Genomic DNA, 20,277 nt, shown 5'->3' on the forward strand with positions numbered 1-20,277 from the left:
TCTTGGCGATGTTGCGGAGGTGAGACCGGCAGATTTTGGTGACGGATCAGATGTGAGGGGTGAACGAGAGAGCAGAGTCGAGGATGACACCAAGTTTGCGGGCCTGTGAGACGGGAAGGATGGTAGTGCTGTCAACAGTGATGGGAAAGTCAGGGAGAGGGCAGGGTTTGGGAGGGAAGATAAGGAGTTCAGTCTTGGACATATTGAGTTTTAGATGGCGGGCAGACATCCGGATGTAGATGTCTTGAAGGCAGGAAGAGACATGAGCCTGAAGGGAGGGAGAGCGAGCAGGGGCAGAGATGTAGATTTGGGTGTCATCAGCGTAGAGATGATAGTTGAAGCCATGGGAGCAAATGAGGTCACCGAGGGAGTGAGTGTAGATAGAGAACAGAAGGGGACCAAGAACTGACCCTTTAGGAACCCCTACAGTAAGGGGATGGATCCATCCATCCATCCATTCATTCACTCAATTGTATTTATTGAGTGCTCACTGTGTGCAGGGCACTGTTCTAAGCACTAAGTAGGCTACAACAATAAACAGATACATTTCCTACCCGCAACAAGCTTACAGTCTAGAGGGAGTGATGGATATTGATATAAATAAATGACAGATCAATCGATCAATCAATCAATCAATCGTATTTATTGAGTGCTTACTGTGTGCAGAGCACTGTACTAAATGCTTGGGAAGTACAAGTTGGCAGCATATAGAGACGGTCCCTACCCAACAGTGGGCTCACAGATATGGATATAAGTGGTGTGGGGCTGGGAGGGGGGATGAATAAAGGGAGTGAGGGTGACGCAGAAGGGAGTGGGAGAAGTGGAAAGGAGGGCACAGTCAGGGAAGACCTCATGGAGTAGGTGGCCCTTCAATAAGGCTTTGAATGGGGGGAGGGTCATTCATTCATTCAATCGCATTTATTGAGCGCTTACTGTGTGCAGAACACTGTACTAAGCCCTTGGGAAGTACAATTTGGCAATATATAGAGACGGTCCCTACCCAACTGGGCTCACAGTCTCAGATTTGAGGAGGGAGGGTATTCCAGGCCAAAGGCAGGATATGGGCGAGGGGTTGGCGGCGAGGTAGAGGAGATTGTGGTGCAGGAAGAAGCTTGGCATTTCTAGACTGTGAGCCCGCTTTTGGGTAGGGACCGCCTCTATATCATCATCAATTGTATTTATTGAGCACTTACTATGTGCAGAGCACTGTACTATATGTTTCCAACTTGTACTTCCCAAGCGCTTAGTACAGTGCTCTGCACACAGTAAGCGCTCAATAAATACGATTGAATGAATGAATGAATTAGAGGAGCGGAGTGTGCGGGCTGGGTTGGAGGAGGAGAGCAGACAGGTGAGGTAGGAGGGGGCAACCTGATGGACGGCTTTGAAGCCAACGGTGAAGGGTTTCTGTTTGATACAGAGATGAATGGGCAGCCACTGGAGTTTCTTGAGGAGTAGGGAATTGGTTCCAAAGGTTTTCGTAGAAAAAAAAATCAGTCTATCCATCAATGGTGCTTATTTATTTCATTCATTCATTCAATTGTATTTATTTATTCATTCATTCATTCAATTGCATTTATTGAGCACTTACTGTGTGCAGAGCACTGTATTAAGCGCTTGGGAAGTACAAGTTGGTATCATACTTTTAGACTGTGAGCCCACTGTTGGGTAGGGACTTTCTCTATATGTTGCCAACTTGTACTTCCCAAGCGCTTAGTACAGTGCTCTGCACACAGTAAGTGCTCAATAAATACGATTGATGATGATGATGATGATCCTACAGAGACGGTCCCTACCCAACAGCGGGCTCACAGTCTAGAAATTTATTGAGTACTTACTGTGTGCAGAGCACTGTATTAAATTTATTTTATTTATTTTTCTTGTGGTGACTGTTAAGCGTTTACTATGCGCCAGGCACTGGTTTCCGAGCCGGGGTAAATACAAGGTCATCAGGTTGGACACAGTCCCTGTCCCACGTGGGGCTCACACTCTTAATCTCTGTTTTACAGATGAGGGAACTGAGGCCCAGAGAAGTGAAGTGGGTTGCCCGAGGTCACACAGCAGATGGGCGGTGGAGCTAGGATTAGAACCCAGATCCTTCCAACTCCCAGGCTGGGGCTGTAGCCACTAGGCCACACTACTCACTTATCGTGCGCAGAGCACTGTACTACACAGAGAAGCAGCGTGGCTTAGTGGAAAGAGCCCGGGCTTGGGAGTCAGAGGTCGCGGGTTCTAATTCCGCCTCCGCCACTTGTCAGCTGTGTGACTTTGGGCAAGTCACTTCACTTCTCTGGGCTTCAGTGGCCTCATCTGTAAAATGGAGATTAAGACTATGAGCCACCCTGTGGGACAACCTGATCACCTTGTAACCTCCCCAGCGCTTAGAACAGTGCTTTGCACATAGTAAGTGCTCAATAAATGCCATCACCATTATTATTATTATTACTGAGCGCTTGGGAGAGTACAATACAACAGAGTTGGAAGACACGTTCCCTGCCCACAGTGAGCTTACAGTCTAGAAGGGGAGACAGATGTTAAAATAAACGGTTCCACAGCAGGTTGGCACATTTTTATTTATGAAACATTAATTAGATGAAATCTTGCTCCCTTTATTCCATCCCTCTCCCAGCCCGACACTTATGTCCATATCTGTCATTTATTTATTTATATTCATGTCTGTCTCCCCCTCTAGACTGTAAGCTCATTGTGGGCAGGGAATGCGTCTGTTATATTGTTGTATTGTAATAATAATAATAATAATAATAATAATGGCATTTGTTAAGCGCTTACTATGTGCCAAGCACTGTTCTAAGTGCTGGGAAGGATACAAGGTGATCAGTTTGCCCCACGTGGGGCTCACAGTCCTAATAGAGCAGCAGTGTGGCTCAGTGGAAAGAGCCCGGGCTTTGGAGTCAGAGGCCATGGGTTCAAATCCTGGCACCACCACTTGTCAGCTGTGTGACTTTGGGCAAGTCACTTAAATTCTCTGTGCCTCATTTACCTCATCTGTAAAATGGGGATTAAGACTGTGAGCCCCGTGTGGGACAACCTGATTACCTTGTATCCCTCCCAGCGCTTAGAACAGTGCTGTGCACATAGTAAGCACTTAATAAATGCCATTATTATTATTATTAATACCCATTTTACAGATGAGGTAACTGAGGCACAGAGAAGTTAAGTGACTTGCCCAAAGTCACACAGCTGACAATAATAATAATAATGATAATAATAATAATAATAATAATAATAATGGCATTTGTTAAGTGCTTACCATGTGCAAAGCACTGTTCTAAGCACTGGGGAGGATACAAGATGATCAGTTTGTCCCACATGGGGCTCACAATCTTAATACCCATTTTACAGATGAGGTAACTGAGGCACAGAGAAGTTAAGTGACTTGCCCAAAGTCACACAGCTGACAAGTGGTGGAACAGGATTAGAACCCATGACCTCTGACTCCCAAGCTCGGGCTTTTTCCACTGAGCCATGCTGCTTCCCCTTTACTCTCCCAAGCACTTATTACAGTGCTCCGCACATAGGAAGTGCTCAATAAATACGAATGAATGAATGAAAATGTTTGGGCTAGGCTAGGAAATCAGTGAGGTGAGGTAGGAGGGGGGCAAGCTGATGGACGGCTTTTAAGCCGATGGTGACGGGTTTCTGTCTGATGTGGAGGGGGACACTCCCTCCTTCCTCTCCCCCTACTCCCCCTCCCCATCCCCCTAACTTGCCTCCTTCCCCTCCCCACAGCACCTGTATATATGTATATATGTTTGTACGGATTTATTACTCTATTTATTTTATTTGTACATATTTATTCTATTTATTTTATTAATATATTTTGTTTTGTCTGTCTCCCCCTTCTAGACTGTGAGCCCTCTGTTGGGTAGGGACTGTCTCTAGATGTTGCCAACTTGTACTTCCCAAGTACTTATTCCAGTGATCTGCATGCAGTAGGCGCTCAGTAAATATGATTGAATGAATGAATGAATGCCAACTTGTACTTCCCAAGTGCTTAGTACAGTGCTCTGCACACAGTAAGCGCTCAATAAATATGATTGAATGAATGAATGAATGAATGAGAGGGGCTTGAGGAGTTGGGAGACGTGGACTGAACATTTTTGTAGAAAAATGATCCGAACAGCAGAGTGAAGTCTGGACCAGAGTGGGCAGAGACAGGAGGCAGGGAGGTCAGCCAGGAGGCTGATACAGTCAACAATAATAATGATGGCATTTATTAAGCGCTTATTATGTGCAAAGCACTGTTCTAAGTGCTGGGGAGGTTACAAGGTGATTAGGTTGTCCCACGAGGGGCTCACAGTCTTCATCCCTATTTTACAGATGAGGTAACTGAGGCCCAGAGAAGTGAAGTGACTTGCCCAAAGTCACACAGCTAATTGGTGGAGCCGGGATTTGAACCCATGACCTCTGACTCCAAAGGCTGTGCTCTTTCATGAAGGCAGAGTAGGATAAGTGCTTGAACAGAGAAGCAGCCTGGCTTAGTGGAAAGAGCCCGGGCTTGGGAGTCAGAGGTCGTGGGTTCTAATCCTGGCTCTGCCACTTGTCAGCTGTGTGACCTTGGGCAAGTCACTTAACTTCTCTGGGTCTCAGTTACCTCATCTGTAAAATGGGGATTAAGAATGTGAACCCCACGTGGGGCAACCTGATCACCTTATATCTACCCTAGAGCTTAGAACAATGCTTGGCACATAGTAAGCGCTTACCAAACACCAACATTATTATTATTAACAACATGGGAGCAGCTTGGGTGGAGAGGAAAGGGTGGATTTTAGTGATATTGTGAAGGTTCATTCAGTCATTCAATCGTATTTATTGAGCGCTTCCCCCTTCTAGACTGTGAGCCCGCTTTTGGGTAGGGACCGTCTCTATATGTTGCCAACTTGTACTTCCCAAGCGCTTAGTACAGTGCTCTGCACACAGTAAGCGCTTAATAAATATGATTGACTGACTGACTGTTCCCTTCCCCTCCTCTCCCCAGAGGTACATAACCAGGACCCTTGGTTAAACTCACTGCCTCTCAGCAGCATGCCATAGTGGATAGAGCCCAGGCCTCGGAGTTAGCAGGTCACGGGTTCTAATCCTGGTTCTGTCACTTGTCTGCTGTGTGACTTTGGGCAAGTCACTTCACTTCTCCGGACTTCAGTTATCAAATCTGCAAAATGAGGATTGAGACTGTGAACCCAACGTAAGACTTGTAATAATAATAATAATAATGGCATTTATTAAGCACTTACTATGTGCAAAGCACTGTTCTAAGCGCTGGGGAGGTTACAAGGTGATCATGTCGTCCCACGGGGGGCGCACAGTCTTAATCCCCATTTTACAGATGAGGTAACTGAGGCACAGAGAAGTTAAGTGATTTGCCCAGAGTCACACAGCTGATAATTGGCAGAGCTGGGATTTGAACCCCTGACCTCTGACTCCAAAGTCCATGCTCTTTCCACTGAGCCACACTTTGTATCCACCCCGGCGCTTAGAACAGCTCTCGGCACATAGTAAGCGCTTAATAGGTACTATTATTATTATTATTATTACCATTATCCCTGAGTCAATCATATTTATTGACCACTTACCGTGTGCAAAGCACTGTACTAAGCATTTGGAAGAGGTCTGCGGACACATTCCCTGACTACAGTGAGCTTACAGACTGGAGAACTGAAGTGGCTGGGATTCAGCCCTGGAGAAAACCTTGGGATTTCAAAGACTTCCTGGGAAAGGGCAAAGAGTGGAGAGGGCATAGCCCGGCATGGACTCTGTCATTCAATCAGTCAATGCTATTTATTGAGCGCTTGGGAGAGTACAATGCAACAGAGTTGATAGACCCTACCTGTACCTACAATGGGCTTACAATCTAGAGGGAGAGACAGACATAGAGATTATTATTATTATTATTATTATTATTATACATATATTATTAGTAGTAGTAGAGTAACTGGCACATAATAAATGCTTAATAAACACCATTATAATTATTATAATAATAATGTAATTATAATAATTATTATTATTGTTGTGTTTATTAAGCATTTATTATGTGCCAGTTTACTAAGTAATAATAATACTAAGTAATTATAATAATTATTATTATTGTTGTAATACTAATACTAATACTAAGTAATTATAATAATTATTATTATTGTTGTGTTTATTAAGCATTTATTATGTGCCAGTTACTCTACTAAGCACTGGATAATTGTGGTATTTGTTAAGCTCTTACTATGTGCCAAGCACTGCACTATGCATTGGGTTAAACACAAGGTAATCAGATTGTCCCACGTGGGGCTCACAGTCTCAATCCCCATTTTCCAGATGAGGTAACTGAGGCACAGAGAAGTTAAATGACTTGTCCAAGGTCACACAGCAGACAAGTGGCCGACCCGTGATTAGAACCCACGACCTCTGACTCCCAAGCCCAGGCTCTCGTCACTAGGCCATGCAGCTGCCAATCAATTCATTCAATCGTATTTATTGAGCGCTTACTGCATGCAGAGCACTGGACTAAGCGCTTGGGAAGTACAAGTTGGTACAAGCTGATCAATGGTATTGATCTGTGATTTTATTTATTTGTATTGATGTCAGTCTCTCCCCCTCTAGCCTGTGAGCTCACTGTGGGTAGAAAATTTCACTGTTTGTTGTTGTATTGTAGTTTCCCAAACACTTAGTACAGTGCTCTGCACACAGTAAGCGCTTAATAAATACAAGTGAATGAATGAATGAATGAACAGTGTGCACAGCACTGTACTAAGCGCTTGGGAGAGTACAATACAACTGAGTTGGTAGATTCGATCCCTACCCACACGAGAAGTAGCACAGCATAGTGGATAGAGGCCAGGCCTGGGAGTTAGAAGGTCATGAGTTCTAATCCCGGCTCCACCACTTGTCTGCTGTGTGACTTTGGGCAAGTCGCTTCATCATCATCATCATCATCATCATCATCATCATAATCAATCATATTTATTGAGCGCTTACTGTGTGCAGAGCTCTGTACTAAGCGCTTGGGAAGTCCAAGTTGGCAACATATAGAAACAGTCCCTACCCAACAGTGGGCTCACAGTCTAAAAGGGGGAGACAGAGAACAAAACCAAACATACTAACAAAATAAAATAAATAGAATAGATATGTACAAGTAAAATAAATAAATAAATAGAGTAATAAATATGTACAAGCATATATACATATATGCAGGTGCTGTGGGGAAGGGAAGGAGGTAAGATGGGGGGATGGAGAGGGGGACGAGGGGGAGAGGAAGGAAGGGGCTTCACTTCTCTGGGTCTCAGTTTCCTCATCTGTAAAATGGGGATGGAAACTGTGAGCCCCACGTGGGACGGGGACTGTGTCCAACCCGATTTGCTTGTATGCACCCAGTGCTTAGTACGGTGCCTGACACATAGTGAGGGCTTAACAAATAAAACAGTTATTTATCATTATTAACGAGCTTACATTCTAGGGGACAGTCTGTGAAGATTAGAGAAGCAGCGTGGCTCAATGGAAAGAGCACGGGCTTGGGAGTCAGAGGACATGGGTTCAAATCCTGCCTCCTCCACTTGTCAGCTTTGTGACTTTGGGCAAGTCATTTAACTTCTCTGTGCCTCCGTTGCCTTGTCTGTAAAATGGGGATGAATCAATCAATCAATCAATCGTATTTATTGAGCGCTTACTGTGTGCACTGTACTAAGCGCTTGGGAAGTACAAGTTGGCAACATATACAGACAGTCCCTACCCAACAACGGGCTCACAGTCTAGAAGGGGGAGACAGAGAAGAAAACCAAACATATTAACAAAATAAAATAAATAGAATAGATATGTACAAGTAAAATAAATAAATAGAGTAATAAATATGTACAAACATATATACATATATACAGGTGAGCCCCACGTGGGACAACCTGATCACCTTGTATCCTCCCCAGAGCTTAGAACAGTGCTTTGCACATAGTAAGCACTTAACAAATGCCATTATTATTATTATTATTATTTTTATTATTACTCCCGGAGGTGAAGCCATGTGGATTTGGTCTTCACCTAGACTAGGAGCTCATTTTCTAGATCTTGAGCTCACTGTGGGCAGGGAATGTGCCCGTTTGCTGGGTTTTTTTTTTTTGTGATGGTATTTATTAAGCACTTACTATGTGCCATGCACTATTCTAAGCTCTGGGGTAGATACAAGGTTACCAGCTTATCCCACGTGGGGCTCACAGTCTTAGTCGTAGTCCCCATTTTACAGATGAGGTCACTGAGGCACAGAGAAGTTAAGTGACTTGTCCAAAGTCACACAGCGGGCAAGTGGCAGTGTCGGGATTCGAACCCACGATCTCTGACTCCCAAGCCTGGGCTCTTTCCACAAAGCCACTCTGCTTCTTACTAAGCCACGCTGCTTCTCTGTTGAACTGTCCTCTCCCAAACGCTTAGTACAGCGCTTTGCACACAGTCAGCGCTCGATAAACTAGATAAATGCGACTGAATGAACTAGGAGTTCCCCTTGAGGGAAGAACTGCCTGTGTGTCCTTCTTCATTCATTCATTCATTCAATCGTATTTATTGAGTGCAGAGCACTGTACTAAGCGCTTGGGAAGTACAAGCTGGCAACATATAGAGACAGTCCCTACCCAACAACGGGCTTTATTGAGCACTTACTGTATGCAAAGCACTGTACTAAGCATTCCCGGCCCACAATGAGCTCACAGACCAGAGGGGGAAATTGACATTAACAGAAATGAATAAATACATTACAGATATACACCGATATTCTTATCTTCCGTCTACACTGGGGATTCCCTGAGGCCAGGGTCGGGTCTATCCTGTCCACACCGGGGGTTTCCTGAGGCCAGGATTGTGTCATTTCTGTCTATACCAGGGGTTCTGTAACACTGGGTTCATGCCTGAGCTATGTAACCAAGGACTCCCCAAGGGAGAAACTGTTTCCCATCCGGTCTACAGGGTCATTCATTCATTCATCGTATTTATTGAGTGCTTACCGTGTGCAGAGCACTGTACTAAGCGCTTGGGAAGTACAAGTTGGCAACATAATTCATTCATTCATTCAACCATATTTATTGAGCGCTTACTGTGTGCAGAGCACTGGGCTAAGTACAACCCGGCAACAGATAGAGACAATCCCTACCCAACAATGGGCTCACAGGGTCATAATGATAATAATAAGAATAATAATAATGCTATTTGTTAAGCTCTTACTATGTGCCAGGCACTGTACTAAGCTCCAGGGTGGATACAAGCAAATCGGGTCAGATACAGTCCCTGTCCTACGTGGGGTTTACAATCTCCATCCCCCTTTGATAGATGAAGTCTTTTAGACTGTGAGCCCACTGTTGGGTAGGGACTGTCTCTATATGTTGCCAATTTGTACTTCCCAAGCGCTTAGTACAGTGCTCTGCACATAGTAAGCGCTCAATAAATACGATTGATGATGATGATGAAGTCACTGAGGCACAGAGAAGTGAAGGGATTTGCCCAAGGCCACACAGCAGACAAGACACAGCGGGCAGCCCTTTAGACTGTGAGTTTGTTGTGGGCAGGGATTGTCTCTACTGCTGTATTGTCCTTTCCTAAGCACTTAGTACAGTGCTCTGCACACAGTAAGCGCTTAATTAGTGAATGAAAGAATGAATGAATGAAGTGGCAGAGCCAGGATTAGAACCCATGACTTTATGGCTCCCAGGCTGGTGCTCTGTCCATTATGCCACACAGCTTCATGGCTATCCTATCTACTCTGGGGGTTCCCTGAGGCTGGGGTTGAGAATAATAATAATAATAATAATAATAATAATAATAATAATAATAATAATAATAATAATAATAATAATGGCATTTATTAAGCACTTACTATGTACAGAGCGCTGTTCTAAATCCTTTTAGACTGTGAGTCCACTGTTGGGTAGGGACTGTCTCTATATATTGCCAACTTGTACTTCCCAAGCACTTAGTACAGTGCTCTGCACACAGTAAGCGCTCAATAAATACGATTGATTGATTGATTGATTGATTGATTGATTGATTGATTGATTGAAAAATACAAAAGAGAAGCAGGCTGGCTTAGTGGTTAGAGCAGGGGCCTGGAAGTAGGAAGGTCATGGGTTCTAATCCCGGCTCCCCCACTTGTCTGCTGTGTGACCTTGGGCAAATCACTTCACTTCTCTGGGCCTCAGTTACCTCATCTGTAAAATGGGGATCGAGACTGTGAGCTCCACATAGGACCGGGACTGTGTCCACCCCGATTTGCTTGTATCCACCCCGGTGCTTAGTACAGTGCTTGGCACACAGTAAGCGCTTAACAACTACTGCAATTATTATTACGATTATTATTGTTACACTAGGGTTTCCTTCCGCAGCATGGCTCAGTGGAAGGAGCCCGGGCTTGGGATTCAGAAGTCGTGGGTTCTAATCCCGGCTCCACCACATGTCTGCTACGTGACCTTGGGCAAGTCACTTTACTTCTCTGAGCCTCAGTTACCTCATCTGTAAAATGGGGATTAAGACTGTGAGCCCCACGTGGGACAAGCTGATAACCTTGTATACCCCCACCCCCAGCGCTTAGAACAGTGCTTCACACACAGTAAGCACTTAATCAATCAATCAATCATATTTATTGAGCACTTACTGTGTGCAGAGCACTGTACTAAGCGCTTGGGAAGTACAATTATTATTATTATTATTATTATTATCATTATTATTGTCGTTATTATTATTCTGGCCAGGGTCATGTCTACCCTTCTACGTCCCAGTGTTCCCTGGAGCCAGAGTCATTCCTGACCCGCTTACTCCCAGGGTTCCTTGAGGTTGGGGTTTTGTCTATCCTGTCTATACTGTGGCATCAGTAGTGTTATTATAAATAAACATCTTTTGTCTATTTTTTGATGGAATGTATTAAGCACTTCCTATGTGCAAAGCACTGTTCTAAACACTGGGGAGGTTACAAGGTGATCAGGTTGTCCCACGGGGGGCTCACAGTCTTCATCCCCATTTTACGGATGAGGGAACTGAGGCACAGGGAAGTTAAGTAGCGTGTCTCAATGGAAAGAGCACGGGCTTTGGAGTCAGAGGTCATGGGTTCGAATACCAACTCCGCCACATGTCTGCTGTGTGACCTTGGGCAAGTCACTTAACTTCTCTGAGCCTCAGTTATCTCTTTTGTAAAATGGGTATTAAGACTGTGAACCCCACATGGGACAACCTGATCACTTTGTACCCCCCCCCAGCGCTTAGAACAGTGCTTTGCACATAGTAAGCGCTTAACAAATGCCAACATTATTATTATTATTATTAAGTGACTTGCCCAGTCACACAGCTGACAGTTGGTGGAGTCATTCATTCATTCATATTTATTGAGCGCTTATTGTGTGCAGAGCACTGTACCAAGCGCTTGGGAAGTACAAGTGGGCAACATATAGAGACAGTCCCTACCCAACAGTGCGGTCACAGTCTAGGATTTGAACCCATGACCTCTGACTCCAAAGCCCGGGCTCTTTCCACTGAGCCACACTGCTTCCTTCCCACTGCGATGGAGAGCCTTGTCTATCCTGTCTGTACTGCGGTTTCCTTGAGGCTGGGTTTGTGTCTCTATCCCTCTTCATAGCCTTTCTGAAGGCCCATCTCCTCCAAGAGGCCTTCCCTGATTGCGCCCTCCTTTCCTCTTCTCCGACTCCCTTCTGCTTCGCCCCGACTTTGTTCCCTTTTCTCATCCCCCCTCCCAGCCCCACACCACTTATGTCCACGCCCTCATTTATTCATTTCTATTCATGTCTGTCTCCCCCTCTAGACTGTCAGCTCACTGTGGGAGGGGAATGTGTCTGTCATATTGTTCTATTGTCCTTTCCCAAGCGCTTAGTACAGTGTTGTGAAAGCTACTGAAAGCTTTCCCTACTGAAAGCTCACCTTCTCCAGGAGGCCTTCCCAGACTAAGCCCCCCATTCCTCTGCTCCCCTTCCCCTCCCCATCACCCGACTCACTCCCTGTACTCTACCCCACTCCCCGCCCTGCACTTGTGCATATATGTACATATGTATAATTATAATCCAATTTATTTTTATTAATGATGTGTATATATCTTCAATTCCATTTATTTATAATGATGCTACTGATGCCTGCTTATTTGTTTCGATGTCTGTCTCCCCTTTCTAGGCTGTGAGCCCATTGTGGGCAGGGATTGTCTCTCTTTGTTGCTGAATTGTACTTCCCAAGCGCTCAGTACAGTGCTCTGCACACAATAAGCGCTTAATTAATATGGTTGAATGAATGAATGAGTGAATGAATATTCTGTCTGGACCCAGGTTTTCTGGAGGCCAGGGCCTTGCGTCCCCCATCGACACCAGGGTTTCCTGAGGAAGGGGTCATGTCTCTCCCAACCAGACCCAAGGTTCCCTGAAGCTGGAGTTGTTTCCATCCCGTCTACTCCCAGGGTTCCCTGAGGCTGGGATCATGTCAATCTTGTCTACACTGGGGGTTCCCTGAGGCCGGGGTCATTTCTATCCTATCTAAACCCAGGGTTTCCTGAGGCCAGACTCATGTCTAGGCCTTGGGAGTCAGAAGTCATGGGTTCTAATCCCGGCTCTGCCACTTGTCAGCTGTGTGACTTTGGACAAATCACTTAACTTCTCTGTTCCTCGGTTACCCACCTCCTTTCCTGCCTTAACTCAGCCCTCTCCTCTGCCAGACAAAATTATTTCTCCTCCCTTATTGACACCCATGCCCATCATCCCCGTCAGCTCTTCCGTACATTCAACTCCCTTCTCAGGCCCCCAGTTCCTCCCCCTCCTCCTTCCCTAATCCCCAACGATCTGGCCTCCTACTTAACAAAATTAAATCCATCAGGTCCAACCTCCCCAAAGCCACTCCCCCCCCCTTCTCCAACCCCCCGGCTCTCAACACTCTCTGCTACTCTCCCCTCCTTCCCAGCAGTACCCTCAGAGGAGCTCTTCTCCCTCCTCTCAAGTGCTACTCTGGCCACCTGTGCTTCTGACCCCATTCCCTCTCATCTCATGAAATCCCTCGCTCCATCCCTTCTCCCCTCCTTAACTTCCATCTTCAACCGCTCACTCTCCACTGGTTCCTTCCCCTCTGCCTTCAAACATGCCCATGTCTCTCCCATCCTAAAAAAACCCTCTCTTGACCCCACCTCATCTTCTAGTTATCGCCCCATCTCCCTCCTACCATTCCTCTCCAAACTCCTTGAACGAGTCATCTACACGCGCTGCCTCGAATTCTTCAAAACCAACTCTCTCCTCGACCCCCTCCTGTCTGGCTTCCGTCCCCTACATTCCACGGAAACTGCCCTCTCAAAGGTCACCAATGAATGACCTCCTGTTTGCAAAATCCAACGGCTCATACTCTATCCTAATCCTCCTCGACCTCTCAGCTGCCTTCGACACTGTGGACCACCCACTTCTCCTCAACACGCTACCCGGCATTGGCTTCACAGACTCCGTCCTCTCCTGGTTCTCCTCTTATCTCTCCGGTCGTTCTTTCTCAGTCTCTTTTGCAGGCTCCTCCTCCCCCTCCCATCCCCTTACTGTGGGGGTTCTCCAAGGTTCAGTTCTTGGTCCCCTTCTGTTCTCAATCTACACTCTCTCCCTTGGTGACCCCATTCGCTCCCACGGCTTCAACTATCATCTCTACGCTGATGACACCCAGATCTCCATCTCTGCCCCTGCTCTCTCCCCCTCCCTCCAGGCTCACATCTCCTCCTGTCTTCAGGACATCTCCATCTGGATGTCTGCCCGCCACCTAAAACTCAACATGTCCAAGACTGAACTCCTTGTCTTCCCTCCCAAGCCCTGCCCTCTCCCTGACTTTCCCATCACTATTGATGGCACTACCATCCTTCCCCTCTCACAGGCCCGCAAACTTGGTGTCATCCTCGACTCCGCTCTCTCCTTCACCCCTCACATCCAAGCCATCACCAAAACCTGCCGGTCTCAGCTCCGCAACATCGCCAAGATCCGCCCTTTCCTCTCCATCCAAACCGCTACACTGCTCATTCAAGCTCTCATCCTATCCCATCTGGACTACTGCATCAGCTTTCTCTCTGATCTCCCATCCTCGTGTCTCTCCCCACTTCAATCCATACTTCATGCCGCTGCCCGGATTGTCTCTGTCCAGAAACACTCTGGGCATGTTACTCCCCTCCTCAAAAATCTCCAGTGGCTACCAATCAATCTGCGCATCAGGCAGAAACTCCTCACCCTGGGCTTCAAGGCTGTCCATCCCCTCGCCCCCTCCTACCTCACCTCCCTTCTCTCCTTCTCCAGCCCAGCCCGCACCCTCCGCTCCTCTGCCACCGCTAATCTCCTCACCGGACCTCGTTCTCGCCTGTCCCACCATCAACCCCCGGCACACGTCCTCCCCCGGGCCTGGAATGGCCTCCCTCTGCCCATCCGCCAAGCTAGCTCTCTTCCTCCCTTGAAGGCCCTGCTGAGAGCTCACCTCCTCCAGGAGGCCTTCCCAGACTGAGCCCCCTCCTTCCTCTCCCCATCATCCCCCTCTCCATCCCCCCGTCTTACCTCCTTCCCTTCCCCACAGCACTTGTATATATGTACATATGTTTGTACATATTTATTACTCTATTTATTTATTTTACTTGTACATATCTATTCTATTTATTTTATTTTGTTAGTATGTTTGGTTTTGTTCTCTGTCTCCCCTTCCTAGACTGTGAGCCCACTGTTGGGTAGGGACTGTCTCTATATGTTGCCAACTTGTACTTCCCAAGCACTTAGTACAGTGCTCTGCACACAGTAAGCGCTCAATAAATATGATTGATTCATTGATTGATCTGTAAAATGGGGATTAAGACTGTGAGCCCCATGTGGGACAACCTGATAACCTTGTATCCCCCCGTGCTTAGAACAGTGCTTGGCACATAGTAAGCACTTGACAAATGCCATTATTATTATTATTATTATTATTATTATTATTATTATTATTATTATTATAAAAGAAGCAGCGTGGCTCAGTGGAAAGAGCCCTGGCTTTGGAGTCAGAGATCAGGGGTTCAAATCCTAGCTCCACCAATTGTCAGCTGTGTGACTTTGGGCAAGTCCCTTCACTTCTCTGTGCCTCAGTTACCTCATCTGTGAAATGGGGATAAAGATTGTGAGCCCCCCGTGGGACAACCTGATCAGCTTGTAACCTCCCCAGCTCTTAGAACAGTGCTTTGCACATAGTAAGCACTTAATAAATGCCATCATCATTATTATTATCATGTCTACCCTGTCTACACTGGGGATTCCCTGAGGCTGGGGTCATGTCTACCCTGTCTTTACCCAGGGTTCCCTGTGGTTGGGATTGTTTGTCTCCCATCTTACACCCAGGGTTCCCTGAGACCGGGGTCATGTCTATCCTGTCAACATCCAGGTTTCCTGAGGCCAGGGTCGTGTCTACCCTGTCTACACTCAGGGTTCCCTGAGGCCGGAGTAGCGTCCATCCCGTCTACATCTGGGGTTCCCTGGGGCTAAGGTCATGTCTGCCCTGTTTACACTGGGAATTCCCTGAGGCCGGGGCCACATCTACTCTGTCTACACTGGGGATTCCCTGAGGCCGGGAGGTCATGTCTACCCTGTCTACACCCAGGATTCCCTGTGGTTGGGGATGTTTCTATCCCATCTACACCCAGAATTCCCAGAGGCCGGAATCATGCTTACCCCATCTCAAGCTACTCTGGAGCTATTTGGAAGTCAGCCAATATTATTGGAAGAAGTTTCTCCACTTTAACTCCACGAATTTGAATCTCTCATTCATCCCTGCCATCCCAGCCTCACTGCACTTATGTCCATATCTGTCGTTTATTTGTTTATATTCATGTCTGTCTTCCCCTCTAATAACAATAATAATAATAATGATGGCATTTATTAAGTGCTTACTATGTGCAAAGCACTGTTCTAAGCGCTGGGGAGGTTACAAGGTGATCAGGTTGTCCCACTTGGGGCTCACAGTCTTAATCCCCATTTTACAGATGAGGTAACTGAGGCCCAGAGAAGTGAAGTGACTTGCCCAAAGTCACACAGCTGACAGTTGGCGGAGCTGGGATTTGAACCCACGCCGTCTGACTCCAAAGCCCAGGCTCTTTCCACTGAGCCATGCTGCTTCTCATCAAAGTAAGCCGTTAACAAATACCAAATACCATCAGAGAAGCAGTGTGGGTCAATGGAAAGAGCCCAGGTTTGGGAGTCAGAGGTCATGGGTTCTAATCCCGGCTCTGCCACTTTTCAGCTGTGTGACCTTGGGCCAGTCATTTCACTTGATGAAGGCGGGACATCCAAGTAGAGATGTCTTCAAGGCAGGAGGAAATGTGAGATTGCAGGGAAGGAGAGAGATCAGGATTGAAGAGGGAGATTTGGGCGTCATCCTCATAGAGGTGGAAGTTGAAGCCAACTCAGTCCCCCCCATTCCACAGTACTTGTGTACCTATGTACATATTTATAATTATAATTCTATTTATTTTTATTAAAAATGTGTATATATCTATAATTCTACTTATTATGATGCTACTGATGCCTGTTTCCTTGTTTTGATGTCTGTCTTCTCCCTTCTAGACAGGGACTTGTGGACAGGGACTGTCTCTCTTTGTTGCTGAATTGTACTTCCCAAGCACTTAGTAATAATAAGAATGGCATTTATTAAGCGCTTACTATGTGCAAAGCACTGTTCTAAGCGCTGGAGAGGTTACAAGATGATCAGGTTGTCCCACTGGGGGCGTTGGGGGGGGGGGGGGGAGCTCACAGTCTTCATCCCCATTTTACAGATGAGGGAACTGAGGCCCAGAGAAGTTAAGTGACTTGCCCAAAGTCACACAGCTAATTGGTGGAGTCGGGATTTGAACCCATGACCTCTGACTCCAAAGCCCGGGCTCTTTCCCACTGAACCACGCTGCTTCTCTAGTACAGTGCTCTGCACACAGTAAGCGCTCACAGCTCAGTGGAAAGAGCCCGGGCTTGGGAGTCAGAGGTCATGGGTTCAAATCCAGGCTCCGCCAATTGTCAGCTGTGTGACTTTGGGCAAGTCACTTCACTTCTCTGGGCCTCAGTTCCCTCATCTGTAAAATGAGGATTGATAATAATAATAATAATAATAATAATAATGGCATTTATTAAGCGCTTACTATGTGCAAAGCACTGTTCTAAGTGCTGGGGAGGTTACAAGGTGATCAGGTTGTCCCACGGGGGGCTCGCAGTCTTCATCCTCATTTTACAGATGAGGGAACTGAGGCACAGAGAAGTTAAGTGACCTGCCCAAGGTCACACAGCTGACAAGTGGCGGAGCCAGGATTTGAACGATTAAGACTGTGAGCCCCACGTGGGACAACCTGATCAACTTGTATCCCCCCAGCGCTTAGAACAGTGCTTTGCACATAGTAAGCGCTTAACAAATGCCATTATTATTATTATTAAATACAATTGAATGAATGAATGAATGAATAAATGAGTTCTTGGAGGGAGTGGGTGTAGATGGAGACTAGAAGGGGATCCAGAACTGAACCTTGAGGGACCCCCACAGTTAGGGGGAGGGAAGAAGAGAAGGGACCTATGAAAAAAAACTGAGGGACTGAGCCCCAAAAAAAGATTGATTATCTTGTATGTACCCTTGTCCTTAAGATAGCGTTCAGCACATCAGTCAATCAATCAGTGGTATTTATTGAGCGCTTACTGTATGCAGAGCACTGTACTGAGGAGAAGCAGAGGGGCTCAGTGGAAAGAGCCCAGGGCTTTGGAGTCAGAGGTCATGGGTTCAAATCCCGACTCCGCCAACTGTCAGCTGTGTGACTTTGGGCAAGTCACTTCACTTCTCTGGGCCTCAGTCACCTCATCTGTAAAATGGGCATGAAGACTGTGAGCCCCCCGGTGAGACAACCAGATCACTTTGTAACCTCTGCAGTGCTTGGAATAGTGCTTTGCACATAGCAAGCGCTTAATAAATGCCATCATTATTATTATTACTAAGTGCATGGGAGAATACAGCATAACAAACAGACACATTCCCTGCCCTCAATGAGCTTACAACCTAAGCAACAGTGTAAAACAATGGAATTGGTAGACAAGATCCAATCAATCAATTGTATTTATTGAGTGCTTACTGTGTGCAGAGCACTGTTTTGATTGCTTGGGAATAAAGAGAATAACAGAGTCGGTAGACACATTCCCTGCCCACAAGGAGTTTACGGTCTAGAAGGGGAGACAGACAAAGAAATAAATGCAGATAGGGGAAATGGGAAGCAGTGTGGCCTTGTGGCTAGAGCCTCTCCTCCTCCCTATCCCCCCCACCCTACCCCCTTCCCCTCCCCACAGCACCTGTATATATGTTTGTACAGATTTATTACTCTATTTATTTTACTTGGACATATTTACTATTCTATTTATTTTGTTAATGATGTGCATCTAACTTTACTTCTGTTTATTCTGATGGCTTTACACCTGTCCATATGTTTTGTTTTGTTCTCTGTCTCCCCCTTCTAGGCTGTGAGCCCATTGGTGGGTAGGGACCGTCTCTATATGTTGCCATCTTGTAGTTCCCAAGCGCTTAGTACAGTGCTCTGCACACAGTAAGCGCTCAATAAATACGATTGAATGAATGAATGAATGAAAGTACCTAAATTCAGTGGTGGCTCAGTGGAAAGAGCCACTGTTGACAACTTGTACTTCCCAAGCGCTTAGTACAGTGCTCTGCACACAGTAAGTGCTCAATAAATACGATTGATTGATAAATACGATTGATTGAAGAGCCCGGGCTTTGGAGTTAGAGGTCCTGGGTTCAAATCCTGGCTCCACCATTTTGACTTTGGGCAAGTCACTTAACTTCTCTGTGCCTCAGTTCCCTTATCAGTCAAATGGGGATGAAGACTGTGAGCCCCCCATGGGACAACCTGATCACTTTGTAACCTCCCCAGTGCTTAGAACAGTGCTTTGCACATAGTAAGCGCTTAGTAAATGCCATTATTATTATTATTATTTTTATTATCCCTGCTCTGCCACTTGTCTGCTGTGTGGCCTTGGGCAAGTCACTTCACTTCTCTGAGCCTCAGTGACCTCATCTGTAAAATGGGGAATAAGACGGTGAGCCCCACATGGGACGTGGACTGTGTCCAACCTGGCTGTCTTGTTTCTATTCCGGTGCTTAGTACAGTGCCTAGCACTCAGTAAGCACTTAACACATATCAATTAAAAAAAGAAAAGTGGTAGAGCTGGGAATTCATTCATTCATTCATTCAATTGTATTTATTGAGCGCTTACTGTGTGCAGAGCACTGTACTAAGCGCTTGGGAAGTACAAGTTGGCAACATATAGAGACGGTCCCTACCCAACAACAGGCTCACAGAACCCAGGCCCCCTACTCCCAGGCCCTAACTCTTTTCCCTAGGCCACACCACTGCTGTACTCACTCAACTGCTCAGTCCAGAGCTCTGCAAACAGTAAGTGCTCAATAAATACCACAGATTCATTTTCTCATGGTATTTGGTAAGTGCTTACTATGTGCCAGGCACTGTACTAGGCTTTGGGGTAGATACAAGCTAATTGAGTTGGACACCATCCCAATAATAATAATAATAATAATAATAATAATAATAATAATAATAATGGCATTTGTTAAGTGCTTACTATGTGCAGAGCACTGTTCTAAGCGCGGGGGGGTATACAAGGTGATCAAGTTGTCCCATGTGGGGCTCACAGTCTTAATCCCCATTTTACAGATGAGATAACCGAGGCTCAGAGAAGTTAAGTGACTTGCCCAAGGTCACACAGCAGACATGTGGCAGATCCGGGATTCAAACCCATGACCTCTGACTCCAAAGCCCGGGATCTTTCCACTGAGCCACGCTGCTTCTCTAATAATAGTGATGATGGTGGTATTTGTTAAGCACTTATTATGTGCCAGGCACTGTTCTAAGCGCTGGGGGGGATACAATAATAATAATAATATGATGGCATTTATTAAGTGCTTACTATGTGCAAAGCACTGTTCTAAGCTCTGGGGAGGTAACAAGGTGATCAGGTTGTCCCATGGGGGGCTCACAGTCTTAATCCCCATTTTACAGATGAGGTAGCTGAGGCCCAGAGAAGTGAAGTGACTTGCCCAAAGTCACACAGCTGACAGTTGGCGGAGCTGGGATTTGAACCCATGACCTCTGACTCCAAAGCCCAGGCTTTTCCCACTGAGCCACACTGCTTCCCTAGTCAGATAATCAGGTAATCAAGGTAATCAGGTTGTCGCAAGTAGGGCTCACAGTCATAATTCCCATTTTCCAGATGAGGG

Source organism: Tachyglossus aculeatus, chromosome 1, assembly GCF_015852505.1.
Source record: "Tachyglossus aculeatus isolate mTacAcu1 chromosome 1, mTacAcu1.pri, whole genome shotgun sequence".
NCBI lineage: Eukaryota > Metazoa > Chordata > Mammalia > Monotremata > Tachyglossidae > Tachyglossus > Tachyglossus aculeatus.